This window comes from Pseudochaenichthys georgianus, chromosome 15 (genome assembly GCF_902827115.2).
Source record: "Pseudochaenichthys georgianus chromosome 15, fPseGeo1.2, whole genome shotgun sequence".
NCBI lineage: Eukaryota > Metazoa > Chordata > Actinopteri > Perciformes > Channichthyidae > Pseudochaenichthys > Pseudochaenichthys georgianus.
In genome coordinates, this window is record NC_047517.1 from 35,065,440 (window position 1) to 35,088,408 (window position 22,969).

Consider the following 22,969-nt stretch of genomic DNA (forward strand, 5'->3'; position numbering starts at 1 on the left):
AGAAAGGACACAATGAAGGAAGGAACTACAATGGAAAAAGATTATGCCATCACGATCCTTTTTCCCCGAACAATAACAGAGCTCAGTGCGGTGCAAAAGCGTCTTCGTAAAGTGTTACCACTCGTGTTCAGAGGGAAGCCGAGAACAGCAGGATGCAGGCTTGTGATGAAGACACTCACAGGGTAGACTGCGACTACAAAGACACCAGAATCAAAAGGAGGTGTTTCTCGGCAGGTGGCCCCAGAGTAGCTGAGCCTCGCCTCGAACTACGCTGTTTGACTTGTTTCACCGCTCACTTAAAACCGGGGAAGAAAGAGGTGGGATGTGTACGCGTCAAACGGAAAAGAGAAATCTTCCTTAACTGCTACAGGAAAGCGTGAAGGCTCGAGGAGGTTTCTCAGGTATCCACTTACTCAGGGTTTACTCATTCTCCACCTGAGAGGGGGAAATATCTTTATAAAATACTCCAACTGCTGAAATGAAATGAAAGTGAAACTCTAAGGAGTACGAGTCAATTTCCCAGCCTTTACCTGACACATTTTTGAAATACTGAGTCATACATTTTTAAAAAGGCTCGGGTAGCTGTTTTATTACTCATGTCAAGTCACCTGAAGGCCTAACCTAAGCATCTTTATGGTCAAATTGAAGATATTTTGATATTTCTTCAGTAGAAACTCAAGGGAGAAACGTCTCACTGTACTCCCCCCCCCCTTGCTTTGAAACGGCTTGTTAGCACTCCATGGATTCCTCACTGAAACACAGCTGAGCCCATTAACACCCTCCATCCCCATGTTCATGTTTGACATCACACAGCTCTTTTCTGAATACATTACACCTTCAAAACCCCCCCTGGCCTGTGTCCATGTATGACGCCCACCCACTCTTATGGCACCTTTTCACGACGCAAAGGTTACCGAGGAGGAGGGTTACTACAGTGTCTTCGGGAAACAGAGAAACAATTTGAGAGGAGAAGAAAGAGAAAAACGCTGGGTCATGAATTATAGAGCAGATCACTTTCGTCTGGGTCCAGAGAGACAGGAGAGACCACGAGAGAGAGAGAGATTCACCCCCTTTTCTTCCATGCCCTGTCTGGTACGTGGGAAGCCACTGGGGAGAGCGATTTATGGCCAATTGAAGCGGCAGCAACATCCCTCGGAAAGCAACGAGAGGATCCATAGCAACGATCCTAGCGGGGCATATTAATCCCCTGCTTTATGTAGTGCTAAGTGTACAATAGTAATCAGGATTGGAGTAGGCCCCACTGATCATTAAGGGAAAAGGCTATATAAAGAATTCATAATGGGATTAGCCCACGGCGAATGGAGAAAGAGAGAGAGTGGGTAGATATCTGGAGGATGAGGGCAGGGGAGGAATGGGCAGAGGAAGGGTGGGTGGGGGGGGGTGGCACGACGCTGGAATTAAATCACCCATCAAATTGCACGGAGGAATTTTAATTTACAGGTTAATGTCGTATTGTGTGACTAATCACCGCCAACCTGAACCAGGAGGAAATGGGGGGGGGGGGTCACAGGCTGCTGCAACACACTGGTAATACTTTCAATAGTAGTACCTTGTGAAAACAGATGATGTTGAGTACAATGTTCACTAAATCTAAACTAAACTACAGTAACAATTCACAGTTAATATTTGAGCAGAGAAAGCTTAGAACAAGTTGCGGGAAACTCTGTTGCATAAATATTTGTATCCCATGCACAGACAGGCTTTACACAAAGTCTACTTACGACATGTACTCACCGATAACTAGTGTGGTGATATGGCTATAACTGGCCAATCAGAACCTCTTGATCTTTATTTACATGACATTCAAATCTGCTAAAAAGTACAGTAGGTTCAGTTATACTGTTCCAATCAAGACATACAATCTTACCTTCTAGGATCAATGTGTAAAGCTGGACCAGTATTTACTTTGTGACGTTCCTAAAATGTCCCAATGTGATGTGATTGCTGTAGTTTCATGGTGACTGCATGCAATCAAATAACTGTTAAGGTTGCCATTACGTGCTATTGCTATTTCCATGTACCACTCAATTAAATATCCAACTAGGCCTCATTTAAAGAAAGGTTCATATAAGGTCTCATGCCGCAACAACGACCCCTATATCAGGTTCTAGTAAATGCTTGACAGAGTGCAGAGGTAGTCCATTCACGTCCAATGGGAAGGACACCCTAAGGCTCACCCAGAACACGCTGAAGGGTCGACGTATTACTACGGTCAGCATGAGAACGCCTGAGGATCCCCCAGGAGCAGCTGGACGTGGCTGGAGAGACGAGGCCTGGGAGCTATAGGGCTGACCCGACAACTGGACCAGGTTAGCATCGATGGAGAGGGGAGACAGGACAGACAGGAGAGGAAAGTAAGGGAGGAAGGGCGAATCGAAGGAAGGATAGAAGACAATAGGAAGGGATAAAGGGTGGAAAGTAAGGAATGATTTTAGAGGAAAGGAAGGGATAAGGGAATAAAGGGAAGGGATGAAATGACGGTGGAAGAAAGGGATAAGCAGATACACGGAAGAAGGAATTAAAGAGGAAACGAGGAGATGAAGGGAAGAAGGGAAAAGGAATAGAAAAATGGAAGGAAGGATCGAAGAGGAGATGGATGGATAAGTATTAAGTGCAATGGAGTTTGTTCTTTCATTTCTTAACCCATACATTATGTTAGTGAGGGTGAAGCAGAAGCTTGGTTTTTTAAATATATTTTAGAGATGATCAACTCCATTGTTTCTAATATGTGATGCCTTTGTGCGTTTTAGTTATGGAGGACAGCAACAGAAACACAGCCTGAACCGGCCAGCACCAATTTAAAGTAGTTTCTTTGCCTAAATGCCTTAGCAGTACTCTTCTTTCATACCTAGACGTTCACAATTGTTCAGATACCTTGTCTTCTGTGACAATCTTACACAAAAAGCACGTTAAACCTACCACTAGCAGTCACAAAGTAAGTCCAGCTAAAGCCTTTCCAGTATTAATGCTACACGGGGCCTTGGCTCGGTTGCTTCGGGGAGCTCCTCCATCACTGCGGCAGACCGGGGGGAGGACTTTATTACAGCCACAGCTCGTTAGCTTGAGTGGTCTTAATGAAGCAGCGTGGCGATCAGACAGAAATCATGCTGCCGAGGCCCTGCGTCATTACACCAGCCTTTAATTACGTTGATATATGGCTGGGACGGGCCTCCACACCACAGAGATTCACCAAGTCTTACTGGACTTCGGTCTCCTGCAAACTATCACACGTTAAAGTGGATTTCCTCAAAGGTATAACTGGCTTTTTCTGTCACACTGATGGGAGATTTCACTGTTTTATAGCCAGCAACTACACTGATTCATGTTCGCACCAGACTTCAGGACGAAAAGTCCTCTGAAGCAACACTTCGACACTGAAAGTCTCCCCTGGAAGTGAGGGAAGTGTTTTCAGTCCCAGCATGCCTCTCAGCTCAGCAGGTGGGAGAGTGGATCTCAGGACAGATAGGCAATTGAGGCCAAGTCTTGGTGAGATCGGAAAAGCAACTTGACTGGGTGACAACAGACTTGGAAAGGTACCGTTGTGTTTCATTACTATTCATGAGTTTAGTTTGAAATGTATTCTCCAGCTGCGAAAGAGAGAAGGACTTCTCAAAGGGCTTTCTGAACGAGCAAATCGTTAGACTTCATAGTCCAATAGTTACAGAGAATAATAATCTGCTTAGAGTTGCAAATAGGCCGAAAACTGAATACCTTTTTCTGTCCCTTACCTAAATGCTCTCTCTGGACACAATCCACAATCTTACCAATGGTTTAACATTATAACACTTCTCTACAGGCGGCAGTTATACCCCACGATATACTGCAATGTGCCAACGATGACAGGGTATGCAAACTACTTCATTTAAACAAATATTTTTGAACAAAGAAATTCATTTTTTTGAGCTAAAGGTTTCACACATACGGCCCGTCTACACTACAGGCATCGAAAAATGCTTTCACCGCTTCGCCCATTCACTTGAATGGGGTGACGTAGAAGATTTTGAATCTTCGCCGAACTGCATTGTGGGGAGCGGAGCATGGCTTTGCAAGCATGGTGAGCATCAACAGTTGAGCAATGTTCAACTTTTGATGCTCCCGATGATTTCGAAGCTGGCATCAGCCAATCAAATCCCGTTTATGCAAATCCCGCCAGTACAAGCTAGCCAATCAAACCGCGTGCAAGCAGGGAGAGCCAGACCGCTGTTCATTTCCTCATATTCCAAACGAGAAATTACGGTAGCAAATCACCCGGTTCTTTCCGACCAGAACTATTTACCGGGATACGAACTGGAGGAACCAGGCATGGAGAGAGGAGGCAGAGACAGTGGGTGAAACTGGTAGGTTTTCGCCTGTTTGGGGAGTTTATATGCAGTTTACTTCGTTTTAACATTGCTATTGCTTTGTATGTCGGGGGCGGGAGATTCATGTGATTGGTTGTTGGTCGCATTGCTCGCAAAAAATCGCCAAGCTTCAGACACGCCCAGCTTCAATATTTGTTGATGCCTGTAGTGTAGACGGGCCGATACTGTATAGTGAGTAAAACAAATGGTGAACCTTACTTGTGTCTGTCAAATAAACTCTACATGCACCTTTTAATTGACCAGTTTAAAGTGTTTTCAAGTTACTTAACATATCGTAAAGTATGTCTACCCACTAGAATGTATAACAGGAAGGGATGAGGAAGCTTTTAGGTCCTTAAAAGTATTTCCCTCTTTGGATAAATACTCGAGGCTTAGAAGCAGCATCACATCAGCGGAAGTAAAACGTTACTGTCTGGCTTCCCCTGCCGCTGTGTGAAACATATTCCACTTTTCTTTCATTGGACTCAGAGTTATGATAGCCATATTATGTCATGCTCCCCTACCTCCTTCATTATTCAAAATGGAGAGAGAAATCCAGTTATATAATACGAGGGCAGAAGTTCTTATGAGATTTGGAAAGCTCAGCACTAGACATCTCCACTTTGTGTTAATTGGTTTTGCTTTTGAAAGGCCATCATTTTCTTTCGGGACCATTAACTATAATGCTCCAGAGTCCAGGATTAGTTCGCACTCAGTAAGACTGCTGTGTTGTCGTTAAATTCAATTTAACGGCGCGCCCACCGGTGCTAATTACTGCTAACCCCGCTTACGGCTCCACGTTACTTTGGTCACTGTCCCTGTAAAAAGACCTCTGTGTCGGAGAGCTTTTCCTTCACCTCTTGGCCGGCTGGGGGATGTTTTTGTTGGGTGTTAGTCTGAGGTGAACTCAGTGAGATGTTTCCCGTTATGCTGTTAAATTCTGGCTTTTCAAAATACCACAAATAACTGTTGATGAGTGCTTATGGCTGAAGGGATGCAGACCCTGGGGATCCGCTACTCTTGTTCATTTGTATTGACCTTGTATTTAACCACTTTCTAAAATAGGCCGAGAATCAGAAAGACAGCGCACGAGGGCGACTCTGTAAAAGATGTAACAACTAGACATTCAGCTACTACTGTTTTACCATCTTTCTGTTTGCTTGCGTCCGATAAGTCCGGTACATTTCTTGCACTACAATGTAAAGGCACAGGTTGTAACTCAGAGAAGTACTTTCGAGTGTCAAATGTGTCAAAGTCACTATTATGCAAGAAACCTGTCATTTAAATGTGAGATTGTTTCCGACATCTTTGATTTCTTGCTCAGCATGGGTACAGTTTTACTTTGTTTCAAGTGAGTCACTCTGAACAAGCTAACTCATCACATTTTACAAAATAAAATCCTTATCTTTGAGTTGTATTGTGTAAGTGTATCCATGCATTATTTTTGATTTAAGTGGTTTCATTTATCAATAGTATGTTTTGCACAGATTTGATGAAAACTACAAAATTGAATAATAATTGAATATGACCTACTGGTTCAAGAGACAGTCACAGAACTGCAGAGCCGTAGATTGAATGTTGTCTCAAGACAGTTTCCTAAAATAACTGGGAAATAAATTAACCCCTACTTGAATGTAAATCCTATGAACAGGGTTTGTTTGACATTGCAGTTCTGGTTTGTTCAAGGCACTTCTGCTGCTTAGAGAACCTGACCTTCAATATTAACTCCCCTTCCCATTTGGCCGGCCTGATATGCTTAAGAAATGTTTGCGCAGGTAAAAGATTCATTATTCAGCCCGAGGAATGGGCAGGGGAGGAAATGGCTTTTACCTAACTAGCCACCTAAAAGCCTCCCAAGAAAAATACCTGCATTACAGAGCCATGCTGTGGAGAGTGTACTCACTATAGAAGCACTCCCAGTACCTGAATAAAAGATGACATATTGAACATAGACTGTGGGGTTTTAAGTTTATTATTTAGGCCAAGATGGTGTAATTGCCCTAATGCAATGGAGTTGATTTTTTTTTCAAGCAATGTGGAGTCTGCTAGTTTTTAGACCTCTGCTTGAACGCAGGATTATGGATGGGCCACTTTAAAGCACGCACATATTTCAGTGAGCACAGAGTGAGGTCGGCACTGTACATTCAAGGTAGAGACAATAGGCGCGTTCACACCAAGTACTTTTCCCACAAAGGTTCCTGAGAACTACGATTTAGTTTCGTTCACACCAAAAAGCCCCAGGAACTAAATTAGTTCATGAGAACCTTTTCACCCCCTTTCCAGTCCCTGCTAGAGAGCAGGGACTTTCGTGGGAGAAAAAGGTTCCTATGTCTGATTGGCTGGGCGGATTGCAAACCACGCCCCGTAAAACTCCCAAAAAGTTTTGTGAAGCCGCCATTTTATTATCCTCGCGTTAGCATTATTAGCATTAGCATTAGCCCAGCGCAGAAACGCAGAGAGACTAACTTATGGCAACACAAAATAAAACATGGGAGTGGTGGAGAGGAGGAGGTGTCGGCGTTCTGGTGATTTACTCGGAAGGCTTCAGTCGAAGCTGCTGGGACTCCCAGCAGCTTCTACTGAAGCCAGTCCCCAACTCCGGGGACTTCCGGCCGGGGACTTCGGGTGGCAGTATACGCCGTGAAGTGGTTTGCGGCCTGCCAGTAAACCCAAAGCAGAAGAAGAAGAAGTGACGTCAGCGGCTTCATTTGCGTAATCCTCCCTCAGGGACTTATTCCAGTGTGAACGTGATCTGTACTTAGTTCATGAGAACTAAAGAGTTCTCATGAACTAAGTTCTGATGAACCTTTGTGGGAAAAGTACTGCGGTGTGAATGCGCCTATTAATGACTTTTTCATTTGTTCGGAGGGTTTCACAGACTCTTTAATTTTTCAAAACCCAGGCCTCTTCACCTGAGGCTAAGAAAGGTGAAGATGGAAGATCTAAATCTAGAAGTGTTTAATGTAGAGAACGATCACACTGCCTTTATTATTAATGAGTTAAGCGCTGATGTCATCAACGCTAAATAGATCCACAGGAACTTTTCAAAGTAAAGAGGGAACCATGAGGTTAAAAAAAGTCACAAAATATGATTATTAATGTTTTTATTTATTATGCTAGGAATTGTTTCATTAGATAATTAAAAGATAATCTGTCAATAACTTATTTTACTTGAAATATGCCCTGTGTGTGCCGTTACACTTGACACCTACATGATGCTGAGCCTGGAGAGCATTAACAAATTAAAATATATCTAGTTTAGGGATGATACATGTTTTAAGCTTTACTAACTTTGGAGGCCAATTAACTTGCTTACTTTATTTTGCAAGACAATTTTTTTTTGTAAAATGTAAAGGCTATGTTATTTTATTTATCTTGTTCTGAGCGATTAAGGAAGTTGCAAAACCGTTTGTGATATTTGACTATTTTTATTGTTGTAAACATTTTCTGTTGCAGAAAAAAAAAATGTTGAATCCACTTTGTTTGTGCTGCTTCTGAATATAATGTGTTGCTGAGGGGGCGAGTGTACGGTTGAAATGACCCTGAGATTAAGGTTAGCAAAACGTACAGCAGTTGGCATCTGTGGATACTCAATTATACTGAAACTGGTGTAACATGAGGCATTTCAACAGTCCTAAGCTATTTAAAGTTCTCCTTTATAAAAATAGATACCCGTTGCAATACTTATGAAAACTATTCCAAGTCCACAACTACTGCTATGCAGATTAAAACTGCTTTCTCAAATGCTTAAGTACTTATTCATGCCTGGGACCTAAACGTGTCTGAATGAACTCTTAACACGGCTCCAACAGCAGATTACTCACTGAGTCCTTGCCCCGAGAGAGAGGAAAAGACAGAATACAGTAAGAGAACCACTCTGGCATCACCTCCCGTGTTGTGTTTGACATTTCCCAGTAATGATGGGAATTTCCTCCCGTCTCCAGCGGCCTGTCCCTCCACGCTGAGACCCAAACAATCGCTCTGCGCCGCGGCCTGTGAAATCCCAGGACGCCGGGGCCCTATGAAATCCAATAGAATGGCTTTTATCCCCTGAAGATACAGTACAAATCATCATTGGTTTTATCTCAGCTGGGGATGTCGATTTATCTAAATGAGCTTAGTCCCTTCTAGCTGCCTGTCAGAGTTATTTCTCCCTCTACAACACCAGCCCCACCCTGACACCCTCCCTTCCTCTCATCTCCCCCCCCCCATCTCTCAGCCCTTCTCTTCCTCCTCCCGCCCTGATTCACTGAGGTTTAGATCCTTTCCATGTCCTCGTCCTTTGTTCTCCAGAGAGGGAGGGGGCACCAGAGGACGGGGCAAGTAATGGGATTGGTACCCTGAACTGGGCACCAGTTTTGTTCGAAGCCTGCCTTACTGGCCCAAAGACGTATGTGTGTGCGCGTGTGTGCGTACGTGCGTGTGTGTGTGTGTGTGTGTGTGTGTGTGTGTGTGTGTGTGTGTGTGTGTGTGTGTTATTCTGAGTCCCTTTAGTGTGCAGTGGAATGTACTTAATCTGCCTGCCATCATAATGCAAATGAGGCTCCATGGTCCCAGCAGGGAAATTGTGTGTGTGTGTGTGTGTGTGTGTGTGTGTGTGTGTGTGTGTGTGTGTGTGTGTGTGTGTGTGTGTGTGTGTGTGTGTGTGTGTGTGTGTGTGTGTGTGTGTGTGTGTGTGTGTGTGTGTGTGTGTGTGTGTGTGTGTGTGTGTGTGTGTTGTTGAATATCTAGGCCCTTCATAGAGGATACTGGAAAGCTCTTGAGGGGGCATCAAAGAGTGGGCAAAGGCTTCTGTCACACTAACACAATGGACCAGTTACACACACACACACACACACACACACACACACACACACACACACACACACACACACGTAAAAGGGAGAAATAACACTGACTCTTAATTTTCCCCGTCTTCCCTAAAGGCCTCGGGAAAGGCACTTTTTCACTGAACTTTATTAAAAAACACACTTTCGTACAGCGACAATTTAACGAACTAATACTGATCTTTTTCGGTACTGTATTCATTGTAATTGAAGGCTCAGATGTACAGCCACTACGTTAATCAAGACGTTTTATATCGTTACACTGTGCTAATCTAATCTAAACGCTGTCCTTTTTTTCAAAATATTTCGTCGGGTTAAATTAAATAATATATCGTAAGACCTCTATGAAAAAGCTTTCAATTCTCTCTTCTTACAGTGACCCTTGATCTCAGCAGGATTCATCTGGATAATAGAAAGAAGACGTTTTTTTATTTTAAAAAAAGGAGAAAAAAGGATTCCTGCTTTTCATTCTCACTTAAGGCCCCCTGTCTCTTATCATTCAGCTCCCCCACATTCCTAACATCAAGGTCAAGGTAGATGTTATTGTCCCAAAAATAAATTACTTCTGTAGAGAGGTTATAGGAAATACCGTGTCCACATGGTAACTAGATATATATATATTGAGGATTCAAGTCAATACTGAACAAAAGAAAAGGAAATATAAACACAAGATCTTTCTAGAAGTAGTCTTAAAACATTGTAGCCATTATGCTGGGAGAACTATGGTGTTGGTATTACTTTCACAATTTATTTACGGTCAAAAAAACATAGACTATTAAAAACAGCACTGTTGTGTAGTTACGGTGAATAACTATAATAACTCACCCTGATAAGGACAGTGTAAAAAAAAAAGACTTAAAGGTCACCTATCATGCTATTTTTAGGCAATAGCACAGGTCTCAGATATATGAAAATATATAAAAAACATGTCTATGAAGTGTTTTGCTCAAAATACCAAACAGATCACCCATTCCAGCCATGCCTCATATCCCTCTATTTCACTTCCTGTTTCTAAAGTGCTGATTTGGGTATAAAGCTTTAAAAAAAAAAAAAGAAGGAGGGGTCTGAGCTCATGCGGGACCCGGCAGCTACGGTCTAAACTAAATGCTGCCGTGATGAAACGCCATATCATGGATTATCAAGGATTCTCTCTGAAACAGTCTGGAGCTCAAAGGCTTTCTCTCTTGCCGGTTACACCACAAGGTGAGTTCCTTTTTACTTCCTGCTTCTTCCCACACATGCTCTCCAGCACAGGTTAGCTCTGAGTGTTAGCGATGCTAATGTAAACACCGACCATATTACGTCCAAAACAGTCGGGCATTGTTTCGGATAGCAACTTTCTGATTGGGCCGTGGGTCCACATTTCAGATATTACATCATATCGGACGCAAATCTGGATCAGCTCCGTTGTAGCCACATTTTTAGAGATTTGGGTACGGAGGAAAAGAGAGAGGGTTTTGTTTTCTGACGCTGCGTGAGTTCCCCGACACACCGGGGACACATAGTTATATATGAAAGACATCAAAAAGGGCATTTTGCATGATAGGTCCTCTTTAAAAGACGAAATATCAGAAAACCAGCATGACTTTCAATGAAGAAAAGCATTAGATTTTATGATTTTTACAAAACACGATGGTGAAACAACAATACAGCACACTGCAAAATATAAACCAATTATCATTTGCCAGCCATGTATTTGTTTATACATAATTAATTGCGTTTGCGTCTAATGACTGAGAGCAACAATTATTTATTTTAAAACTTTTTAAAAAACAGTTAACGGCCACGAGAGACGCCTGAACTGTGGATCCTCATCTCAATGCTTTGACAGTCAAAGGTACAATAATGTGGCCAAACCTATTTATAGCAAGACAGTTAATTAGATTCAAAGATTAATTAACGGCTTATCTAATCTATCAGCGGGCTAAAGATAACTATCTAATTAACAATACGAGTGAAGAACAGCGGCAAAGTTTGTCAAACAAAGAACGGTGTGGTTTATCTCCAACCATCACTCTTTCTCCCATCTATTGTTCCCCTCTCATCCCTCTCTTCTTCTGTACTTCCTCTCTCCCTCACACACTCTTCCCCTCTGCCCCTGATGTGTATTGATTGCCAGAGTTCATACAAGAGCATCACTTAATGTGCTTGCTTTCATGTCCTGCCTTTGTTGCCGCGAGCCCACGATATTGCAAATTGATCCGTCGCTGCCCGCCACCCTTTGTCAGGGTTTGTGAAGTGATCTACTATTACATTAGCCCTCTCTCCCATCCGACTCTCCACTCTTCCCCCCTCTGCTTCCAGCTTTCACTCATTCTGCCTCTTTCTTGTCATCCTTTGGCTAAACACTGGTCTGGGAGCTGATTAGCGGCGCCTCACGCCCGACTGGCTGCATTGATGAGCTCCTTGAGGTTTGATGATGTAGCCAATAAACGGACACTTTTGATTATCTGACCTCTGACCTGTTCTGTAACAACAAACCCCCTCCCCCCACCTCCTCATTGTCCCCTTCACGCCTCTGTCTCTCCATTGTCCTTCTCAGGTGACGACTTGAAAATGAGGTCATGCTTGTTTGAACATAAACAACGGTGCGCATCCTCAAGAGCAGAGCCTCCTTGAAATTATTCAGCGCCGGATTTTACGGCCTCTTAGGAACCATTTTGTTTTCACGACACTGATTAAATAACACAACATATTCCAAATCAGTAAGGCCCGATGAAAAGAGTTGGTTTATCGTTTCTGCATTTGAAGGGCGGCATAACTTTTGGAGAAACTTTTTTTGATGATGCAGAAATCTCTCGGATGCAAAACTTATATGCAACTTGTGATAACTTGTCCCTTTAGGCATTGGAAGTGAGTGGACTCCAAGACGTAAGACAAGCATCCAATAATACGGGTTGTTTTTTTCTCACTTTTCTTCTGCCCTGGACACCTTGGCAGGATTTTGGAAAGGAAGACGAAACGTTTGACGCGCCTGCGGTCTGCGTCCTCCTGAGCCGATCGACGGCAAACTCGTGAAGTGTGTGTGCATCCTTGACAATGTGTAATTGCCTGGTGGAGTGTTTTCCCCGACTTAAGGCAGAGCGCTTGTAATTAAGAAAGGATGCCCAGGCAGGACCACCACAACTACCGCACGCACGCACGCACACACACACACACACACAACACACACACACACACACACAACACACACACACACACACACACACACACACCCACACACACACACACAACACACACACACACACACACACACACACACACACACACACACACACACACACACACACACACACACACACACACACACACACACACACACACACACACACACACACACACACACACACACACACACACAAAGCTAGTGCTGTCATGGAGAGAAGACATCAGGAGGAGAGGCTGTTTGCAGTGATTTAAGCAGAAGACGGGGGGGGGGCTATACAGGGGGTTGTTTTCCACTGTGGGGAGGAGGGTCTGAGAAGAGAGCGATAAGGGGATGGGGGACTGCGGCACAATCATCTTGATTTCTTGTGCTGAACGATTACATGCCATGCTAATTGCTAGCAGAGGGATCTTTAATAAATATTTCATTCGGTGCAGCATCATTACTGCCTAATGTCGTTATTAATCTCCGCCGGTAATTTCCACTCAGGAGGAGCGTCTTTGTGGGGGGAAAGCTGTGTTTCCCCCCACGAGGAGAGAGGGAGGGAGGAGGAGAATTAGGGAGTGATGCTGGAGAAGTGCCATTACAATACACTTATCAAAGAAGAAGGGAAGGAAAAATGAATGAACCATGGAGACGAGAAGCAAGAAAGGAATGAGGAATACCAAAAAGTTCAAAAGCGAGCGATGGGGAAGTTAACCGAGCAGCGCGGGATGGATCATGTGGGAGTTAGCATGGCTGCAAATAATGTAACAGACATGTCGTTTCCTGAGAGGCCTTTTCTATCAGTGAGATCATAGCTACTAATTTGATTTGTACATGGGACGGGGGTTGGTATAACTGCCTCTGTAGAGAAAGATTTACTTTGAGTACATGTCCAGAGCTGACAGTCTTGATTCAGTGGAAGAACCTACTGCCAACTTACCGAAGTCTTTTTCTTTATCTCAATCGACATTGCTTTGCTATTATTTTACTTGTAAGCTTCAAAAGTTCAGCCAGGCAGGGATTTGTATATTCCAGCATGTATTCAGAAAGTTAAATCCTGTGAAAAAGGCCTTGATTTTACTGTCCTGCTTGTTACGCAATTGACATTTTTTCTAAGCTGTACTTTCCAACAGCGAATTCACTTTTTTCCGTTATTCATTAGATGTTTGTGTTTATTGGAAAATGTATGTTTTTCTAATGTCAACTGCAAACTCATGTATCACAAAAATGAATGGAAATATTTCTAAATCTTCCTTTTTAACTTTTTTTACGAGGCAAATTCCTTCAAAGAAATCCTTCCACACACAGGACATTACATATTTTTACTAGGGCTGTCAAGTAAAAACGCAAAAAAACGCAAAAAAAAATTAACGCCACTAATTATTTTAACGCGATTAACGCATGTGTATTTTTTGTCCTCGGCCGCCCCGTAGTTTCAGAGCGCATTGAGTTTAAAATAACCATCTACAAGCTGATGCTGCTGACAGCCACGCTCCTGCCGCACGCTTGCGGCAGACCACACTTCCACGCTCACCGGCAGGAAACGACTGGCCATAGGGAGGGTGGGTGTGTGTGTGTGTGTGTGTGTGTGTGTGTGTGTGTGTGTGTGTGTGTGTGTGTGTGTGTGTGTGTGTGTGTGTGTGTGTGTGTGTGTGTGTGTGTGTGTGTGTGTGTGTGTGTGTGTGTGTGTGTGTGTGTGTGTGTGTGTGTGTGTGTGTGTGTGTGTGTGTGTGTGTGTGTGTGTGTGTGTGTGTGTGTGTGTGTGTGTGTGTGTGTGTGTGTGTGTGTGGCCCGAGCGAGCGAGAGAGACCTTACGTGCATTGTTGTTGTTGTTAGCATCTGGTGCTAGCTAGCTGCGCTAACGGATATAAGGAGCTGTTTAAATGAAAACAGAGGAGCGACATTTCGCCACAACTGCACCGAGCACTTGACTTGATGCAAGAAGCAGACAGCGGGACATTGTAGGCGAAGTCAGCACACTCATGATTGCAGCAACATGATTGCAGCGTCTAGGCAGCTCCCGTTCGAGCATATGCCTTGAGTTGCACATAGCTCCAACGATCCAACACACACACACGCACACGCACACACACACACACCATTTGTATTGTATTATTGTATGAGAGGTTCCAGGTTGTTGTGTTTAATATTCATGAGAATATTTGTCATTGTTCAAATGATAATAAACATTAGCATAAAGCATATTTGTCCACTCATATGTTGATAAGAGTATTAAAAACTTGAAAAATATTCCTCTAAGGTACATTTAGAACAGATAAAAAAATGTGCGATTAATTTGCGATTAATCGCGATTAACTATGGACAATCATGCGATTAATCGCGTTTAAATATTTTAATCGACTGACAGCCCTAATTTTTACATATCCAGCATATGTAGTATGTTAAGACTAAAAACGGGAGCGTACGAAGCATACAGTTTGATCACTCTGACAGATAAGCAGACAGTCTTTAGTAAGTGGAGGACAAAATGTACACTTTTTCTTTCTCACTTTCTCTCTAAACTAAATTAGGCTTAAAAAGAAAACAACAACAATGCTAAAAGTCAAAGCAGCTCTTAATGGCAACAAACCGCTGACAACACACCCTCCATTATGTGCAGACCAACTGTGCATTGGTTCACACCATGTTGTGCACAAGCCATCTCCTTCTTCGTGCAGTTTAAGACATTAAGAAGGCGTGAAAATGGCAGCAAGCTAAGCCTTGGGCGAATAGCAAATAGCATTAGCCGCCGAGCACACATTGCATTCTGCTCATTCCAATATCCATCTGCGCCTGCAGCTATGCTAGCTCTCTGCTATCAGACTGGCTTATTCACACGCATTCTCCACAGCTCTGGTGCCTTTTAGAGCAAAATGCAATCTTTGGTAATAAGTGAATTTGAAATGGAGCGTAAGCACGAACTAAAAAAGCAAATCCAAATCCATGTTGGTTTTATCTAACAACGTATTTCATGGCTGTATTCCAAATTCGTCTGTGAATAGGTTATAATGATTACCAGAAAAATGATTATACGCTTTGCATGATGTTTTAATAACATATCCATCATATGTGGCCGTGGACAGTGGCAGTTGGGAAGGGATGGAGGGATGGTTTGGAAATACGAAGAGAGGGAGTGATTTATGGACTTATAATAAAAAAGGATCCAGCTATACAGCCAGTACTCACTCACTCTCTTCTTCACTGCTTCCATCATCTTTTTCACACACACACACACACGATGGCATTGCCCCCACAGAAAATAGAGTTGTGTATACCATCCAATTATCTGTCAGGGGTGAATAATGGCCCCGATAATATATTCACATTGCCATTGCCGATCAATTTTTAATCAAGCTGGGAAATATGGAGGAAGTGAAGCTCAAATGACCCACCAGGATCTCTCCCATAATGCTTCGGCAGAGTCCCTAATTTTGCTCCAATCAAATTACTTACCCACCCCCACCCCTTTCCTCCAGCCCCCCCCCCACCATCCTCTGAGCGATAATAGTGCCTCCCAGTGTGGGGCGAAGCAATAACTACAACAGGCTTGTTCCTTTATAAGGGCAGAGGTCAGGGGGCAGTGACCTCATGAAAGACATTTTTTCTGATGATAAAGTGATTAGCTGTTACTAAGCTGAGTATTAACATGTATAGTGGCACAAAATAAGGACCCAGAAGCACATCATTGCATTTTTATTCCTTTTGTATGTCTTTATTTGTGTCCAAAACCTTTCTTGTCGACTTATTTGATGTCCTAAAGGGGATGGAAATTCAATTGTATTTAAATATAAGAAAGTCAATAGTCTTCGGGGGTCTAGTGTGCCAACATGTGGTCAGATGTATTAGTTCTTACATATATAACCATTTATAAAGTGATTTGTATTCATATTAAACCTGCATCTAAACCGTATTATTATGTTGTAATGGCCACGTATGGGCAGTGCAACAAAGTGTGCATACAATTGACATACAGTATTATCACCTTGTAAAACTGATAGTAGCATGTTAATGTGTACGGAAAACATGACCCTGAAACAAGTAAACAACCAGCATAAATACAGCAGAATGTGTACTTATATTTCAGGCCTATTCGGGAATGTAAGTTTAATATAACTCCGTATTGGTGTCCTTGAACTCGAGTGGTAAGTATCTGACTTTCTAGATTGCAAAATGTTGGCTTCTCGTCACCAGCTAGTCGCTAACTTTGCGTGTATGCTGCTTGGTGCAGAGTTAGCCTATATGTTGTTTATTGAAGCTGGAAACCAAACTGATCAGGGTGGAGGGAATGAACCAAAAAAGCAGAATTGCATGATACCAACACAATGAGATGAAAGGCGCATTCGCGTTGAGGGGAACTGCAATGTAGGGCTCGTCACAGTGAACAGAAATGCATTTACTAAAATGAAATACATTTGAAAACAAATCCAAAAGCATTTCTGATTCATATTTACCAATAGATGCCTCTCTGATCTTTTGAGACGTACTTGTTTGCCTGCTTGCGAACTCTCTCTCTCTGCTGGCTGTTTTCAACATTAAGGCACAGATGAGGTTGTATACGATTTTAAAATCAAGCCCTTCAGTTACTGCACGTTAGTTAATTATTAAAATTCCACATAAAAATACCATCATTATGTCAGATGGAAATCCAAGCATGCTTAATGTAAACCAACCCAATGCACTCTATAGTACACAGTAAATCCTTCTGGAGGCAAACCCCACAAAGACATGTTTCAGTGTGTGCTGTACACACACATCCATGCGATTTAACACACATTCGCTCACAGTTAAAAACACAATATGTCACATGTGTACGTCCACAGTCAACATGTTGTCTGTGCACTCTGGGTGAATCCCACCCTCTATAGAGCGGCCCCCGGTGCCTGAGTGGGTCATGTACCTCTACGCGGCGCTGGGGCAATCTGCAATGAAAGCTTTCCCATTTGTAATAAACTGCCGCCTCTCAGAAGAGCAATCCTAGGGAGAATCCAGCGCACTCTCCTCACTATAACAACAGCGTCTGTAAAACAAATGAGCAGGGAGGTAATTGCAGACAAACAAAAATTACATTTCCAATAAAGGTTCTTGTCTCTTTGGGCTCCCAGAAGCCCCCAGCCCTCCTCAAGCGTTTAACAGCCTTAATATACCCTCTCATCAGCCTTCCTGGTGAGAAGCCGCCTGAGAGCAGCCATCGGAGCACACACAGAGCTCATCTAACGCGAACAGGTTCAGGGTTTACTGGTTCAGGGTTTACTGGTTCAAGTGTTTAAGGCAATTAAAAGCGGAAATGGTGGAGGGATAGATGGATGGGAGCATTAAACAAAACGCTAAAAGTTTACATGACCCATCTTTTATACTTTAAGACATTCATGGCACTGCGCAGGTTAACGTCTTCGAAGGAGAAGAGCTTACGGGGAGATGAGCAAAGCCAAAACACTCGAGTGAAAACACACGAATGAATGGTGTTGAACTTTTAAATGCACTGTCAGTGTCAGGCGACCTTGGGTGTCCTGAAAGGCGCCTCGAAGTAAAACGTATTATTATTATTATTATTGGAAAAATTACAATGATTTGTTTGAATCAGCATTAAAGTGTGTGTGATGTAACGGGAAGTTTAGAGGTGTTTTGAATGTGCCCTAAGCGATACTAAAATAATCCATGACTCGTATTTTAACAGAGATGATGGAGATGACTAATAATGCAATGCTATATTGTAAATAGGTATTACACTTGAAATCTCTAGTTTGCTCAAAAAAGCAGAATGTGCCATGAGTTGCATATTACATCAATAAATAATACCGTTGCAAGTTGCCAAGTAGGTGTTGTTATGGTAAACAAAAGGGACTATGAATGATTGTCAACAACTATAGTGCATTTTGCGTTGAGTGCCATTGGGGCAGTTGAGAGCGCTGTTCTTTTAGAAGTTAAAATCTGAGAAGCAAACGCTTGTCCCTTACGCTTGGTATACAAATATAAAATATGAGTGCTTGTGCTGATGGACCAAGCCATGTTTGAGTAAATGTTACAGCACAAGGTTGGGAAACAATGTCTAACAATAACATGATACTCTTCAGATACAATTTTACTCACATGTGTGCAGTACCACACACACACACACACACACAGAATTCCACTGAGTGCAGCAGCAGCAGTCATCTCCTCCCTGCAGCGCTGAGATGAAATCAGCGTGTTTATCTGATGGTGAACCCGACATTAGGCCAAACTAAAGGTCCCTGCTCGGCTTCCTCTTATCAAACCCTGCACACAGTGAACTCCACGGCCCGGCCCCTCGCAGGGGAAATTGATTACAGCCTAGGGCCAAAACGGCAGCACGTCCACAGCTCTTCACTCCATTATGAGTCCTGGCTGTTAGCTCCAGGATCAGATCCTCAGATATTATGTGATCTGGTAACAGCGATGGGTTGAACGAGAGGTGGTGTAATGCGAGCTTGAATGCCGGGTTAAGGGTTCAGGTGACCTCAGCGGTGACTAAACAGTCGCGGTCAAAGCTTTTAACGAGGGGGTCTCTGGAGTTCGTATTGGTTTGACATATTTAACTTAAAGTGGATGTATTGACTGTAGTGAAAGTGGAACAAACCGTAGTATGCACGCTCTTTGAAGTGTGGCAAAGCTTGTGTAGCTGCAGAAATGTTGTTGAGCTGTTTGTCATAACTACACATGTATGGAGTTTTGCCAAATCCACTATTTCGCTGTAGAGTTGAGAATGGAACACTTGCTTTGTTCCCACATCTCTCAAAAAGGTAAATCCACAAAAGCTTTCTTATGCTACAGGATGTGAAATGAAAAGTGACCGGACAGGCCGCGGTAAGAAAACCCTGCAACATGGGGCTTGGGGAGGAACGGATTACATGTCAAGGAATTAGGAAACAAAGACAGGTAACTTTACCACTACAGATATAAAGAGGCTATGTATCGGATTACTGGTACATTTAAAAAAAAAAAAAATGGACAATGCATTATTAAATAAAGATTAAATAAAGAATAATATATTGTGAGGCAATATAACTTTTCACAAGTCTCTTAATGAAAAGGTCTTCCTATAAATAAAGTCTCTGAGCAAAGGGCAACTTTTTGATATCTTCCAAATACATTTAAAAGGTGGGGTAGGTAAGTTTGAGAAACCGCCTCGAGATACACTTGTTATATTCCATGGAATGCTCTTAACATCCCGATAGCAATGAATATCTGAAGTGCTTTGACAACAAATCTATAAAAACAAGTCATCTGTGGAAGCCGTAGTGCTGTAAAAAGCACGACCAATCATCTGAGCCGGCCCGGCTAAAGTAACTGGATGGCCTACCTGCCTGTCAGCCTTCCACCTGTGCACAGACTTACCTCGTGCCCTCATTGGTCATGTGCGCGTTCCTGTGTGTTGGAGGAGGGGCTCTGTGAGGAAGTGGCAGATTTTTTCTGGCTGTGTATTTTCAAATTCTAGCGCACTCGAGCTGGTTTCTCCACAATTACCTACCCCACCTTTAAGTCAAAAGAATCGTAATAATATTTAGTTTCTCTTATTTACACTGTGTTGGAATGGAAAGTAATCAGGTTACATCTTTATTTACCACTTGTATTTAGTGATACCTAGATGAGGTGACTTATTACATCTGTATTATCAATTGTAAGGAGTACATTTCTAAAGTAACCTTCCCAACCCTGCATCTACCCGTGTTTACCGCTGTTATATTGTTCTGTTTAAATGTATGTGCACGAGGGAGATGGAAGAGGGAGACAACCAGAGAGAAAGTGTGTGATAGTGTTACCGAGACAAGGAGCTAATAGTTTGAGGGCATTCCTGTCAGTTCTGCTGCGCGATCGCAGGTCCTGTGTGGCTTCCTGCAAACTTAGACGCTTCGACGCGTTTGATCAAACACTTGGAGGAGAAGGAGATGGGAAAGTCCCTGAGATATTTAACTGACTAATTCTTCCACCGGTTTCTTTTCTTTCTCTTCTTATCTCTTTCTTTGCCTCAATCATTCCACTGTGGCGGAAGAATTTTGGAATCCAGGATATGTAAAAACAAACATGCCCTTTTACTTCATCATCAAAAAAATATGTGTGTGTGTTACAGAGAACACACACACATCTTGCTCACGAACAAACCTTTTTGTTAAAACTTTGCTCAAGGCATTTCATTTCTCCAATTAGACTTGTCGAGGGCCTGACGGAAATTAAAAATAGTTTTCAGTTCCAACTAAACCAAAAGCCTAACTGCCATTTGGCACAGACACGTAAACACATTTTCATTATAATTGATGTTGTAAAATGGATTGTGCATTTATAATTCCCTGCTGACTTTTGCAGTTTAGTAAAACCTTCCAACTTCCACACATAAATCAACTTCTTATTTCATTTTGAATCATTTGTTTGACGTGCAGGTGCCAAATGAGTGAGGTTTCCTACTGTGTAATAGAAAAAACAAAGTGGGATTTATTTATTTTATTAATAATAACAATCAGGTTTGTCTGGCACTGATGCTGCACCCTATTACAAGTGATCTGCAACTATGTGTCTTCACCGAGGCCTGCTTTGGTTTGGATATCCATTTAAATGTTAACTTTAATGTTCAAAAAGCTCCTTCTGCTCTGAACGTTTGGATGTCAGCCTTTGCAGACCATTAGCATGCACAAAAGCATCACACTACAGGAAAGGGAAAACCCAAAAAGCATTACGGTACGTCCACACAGCAGCTTTTCAAACATCTTGAAAATCTTGGAGCTGGGCGTGTCTGACAGCTTGGGGATTTTTTGCGAGCAACGCGACCAACAACCAATCACATGAATCTCCCGCCCCCGACATACAAAGCCAAAAACCCCGGGGATTTTATGTGAGCAATATATATATATATATAAACTTCCAAAACAGGTGAAAACCTACCAGCTTCCCCCACTGTCTCTGCCACCTCCCTCCATGCCTGGTTCCTCCGGTTTGTATCCCGGTAATAGTTCTGGTCGTAAAGAACCGGGTGATTTGCTACCGTAATTTCTCGTTTGGAATATGAGGAAATGAACTGCGGTCTGGTTCTCCCTGCTTACACGCGGTTTGATTGGCTAGCACTTCTACTGTCAGATTTGCATAAACGTGTTTGATTGGCTGGCGCTTCCAGCTCAGCTTCAAAAGTTGAACATTGCTCCACTTTTGAATCCTGGAAATCTTCGCTTCGCTCCCCCACAATGCAGTTCGGCGAAAAGCGAGGCAAAGTGACGTCATCCCCATTCAAAGTCAATGGGCAGAGAAGCATTGGAAGCGGTGGAAGATTCGTCTAAAGCTGCTGTGTGGACGTACCGTTAGGCCTCTGAATCTCTATTCTTAATGCTCATGAGCAAAGAAATTGGGTTATTCTTTTGTCATAATTCTCATATTATTTGGAATTAAGATTGATGGGTTTATTTATGATTTGAACCTTATTATATGAACAACAATGCCTCACTTCCCCCTTTACGATGCATCCCCCACCATTGCGACATGCTGAGGTGAGAGGGACCCTCTATGCTGTTCATATAGCATCAACATACGTATAGATCTAATTAAGTTTTGCAAACCAGATGTATAATTAACGCTTCATCTTGAGAACAACAACTACCTTAAATGAGAAACTGTGACCCACATCACTGTAGATTGTACATGCAGTCATATCATGCACACGCTAAGTGAGAAGTGAGACGTATCGGCCACATGTCTGCACTCCCATGCGTGCACACCCCCACTACCACCCCCCCCTCATCTTCCTCTCTGATGTGTTTTTCATGTTAACACTTTGCAGTGCCTTAGGTACATCGTGCGGCTTCCCGCCATACACAGCCATACACAGCCCATTAGGAATGTTTTTATGGGATAACATCGTTTTTATTTTTCAATTAAATTTTTATCCTTTTGTGTTTTCCCCCTTTTTTCTTTTAAGGGTTGCTATCTTTCCTCATACAGTTTCTGTGTTTGCTGTTTTTCTCTTCTCTTGAAAATATGCTTATTGCTAACTCGGTATTGGTCCCAAAATAAAACCTTGTAACTGCCAAAAACAGACGAGGAAGATACAATAACTAATCAAATGAACATGTGATCACCTGAATCTCAAATTTAAAAATGTAAGCTGGTGGGGTAGGTAAGATTGAGAAACCGTCTCGAGATACACTTTATTATATTCCATGGAATGCTCTTAACATCCGGATAGCAATGAATATCTTAAGTGCTTTGACAAAAAATCCATTAAAAAATGTCATCTGTGGAAGCCGTGGCGCTGTAAAAAGCACGACCAATCATCTGAGCCGGCCCGGCTAAAGTAACTGGATGGCCTACCTGCCTGTCAGCCTTCCATCTGTGCACAAACTTATCTCGTGCCCTCATTGGTCATGTGCGCGTTCGTGTGTGTTGGAGGAGGGGCTCTGTAAGGAAGTGGCACATGTTTTCCGGCTGTGTATTTTCAAATTCTAGCGCACTCGAGCTGGTTTCTCCAAAATGACCTACCCCACCTTTAATATGGGCTTCACTGTCTTTATTTTGCTATATATATATATATATATATATACACTGAATCCCAGTGGAAGTGTTACTCCTTTTATCAGGGGCTGCTTGTTATTTTGTATTTTTGATTACATTTAAAGCTCATGAAATATGAAAGA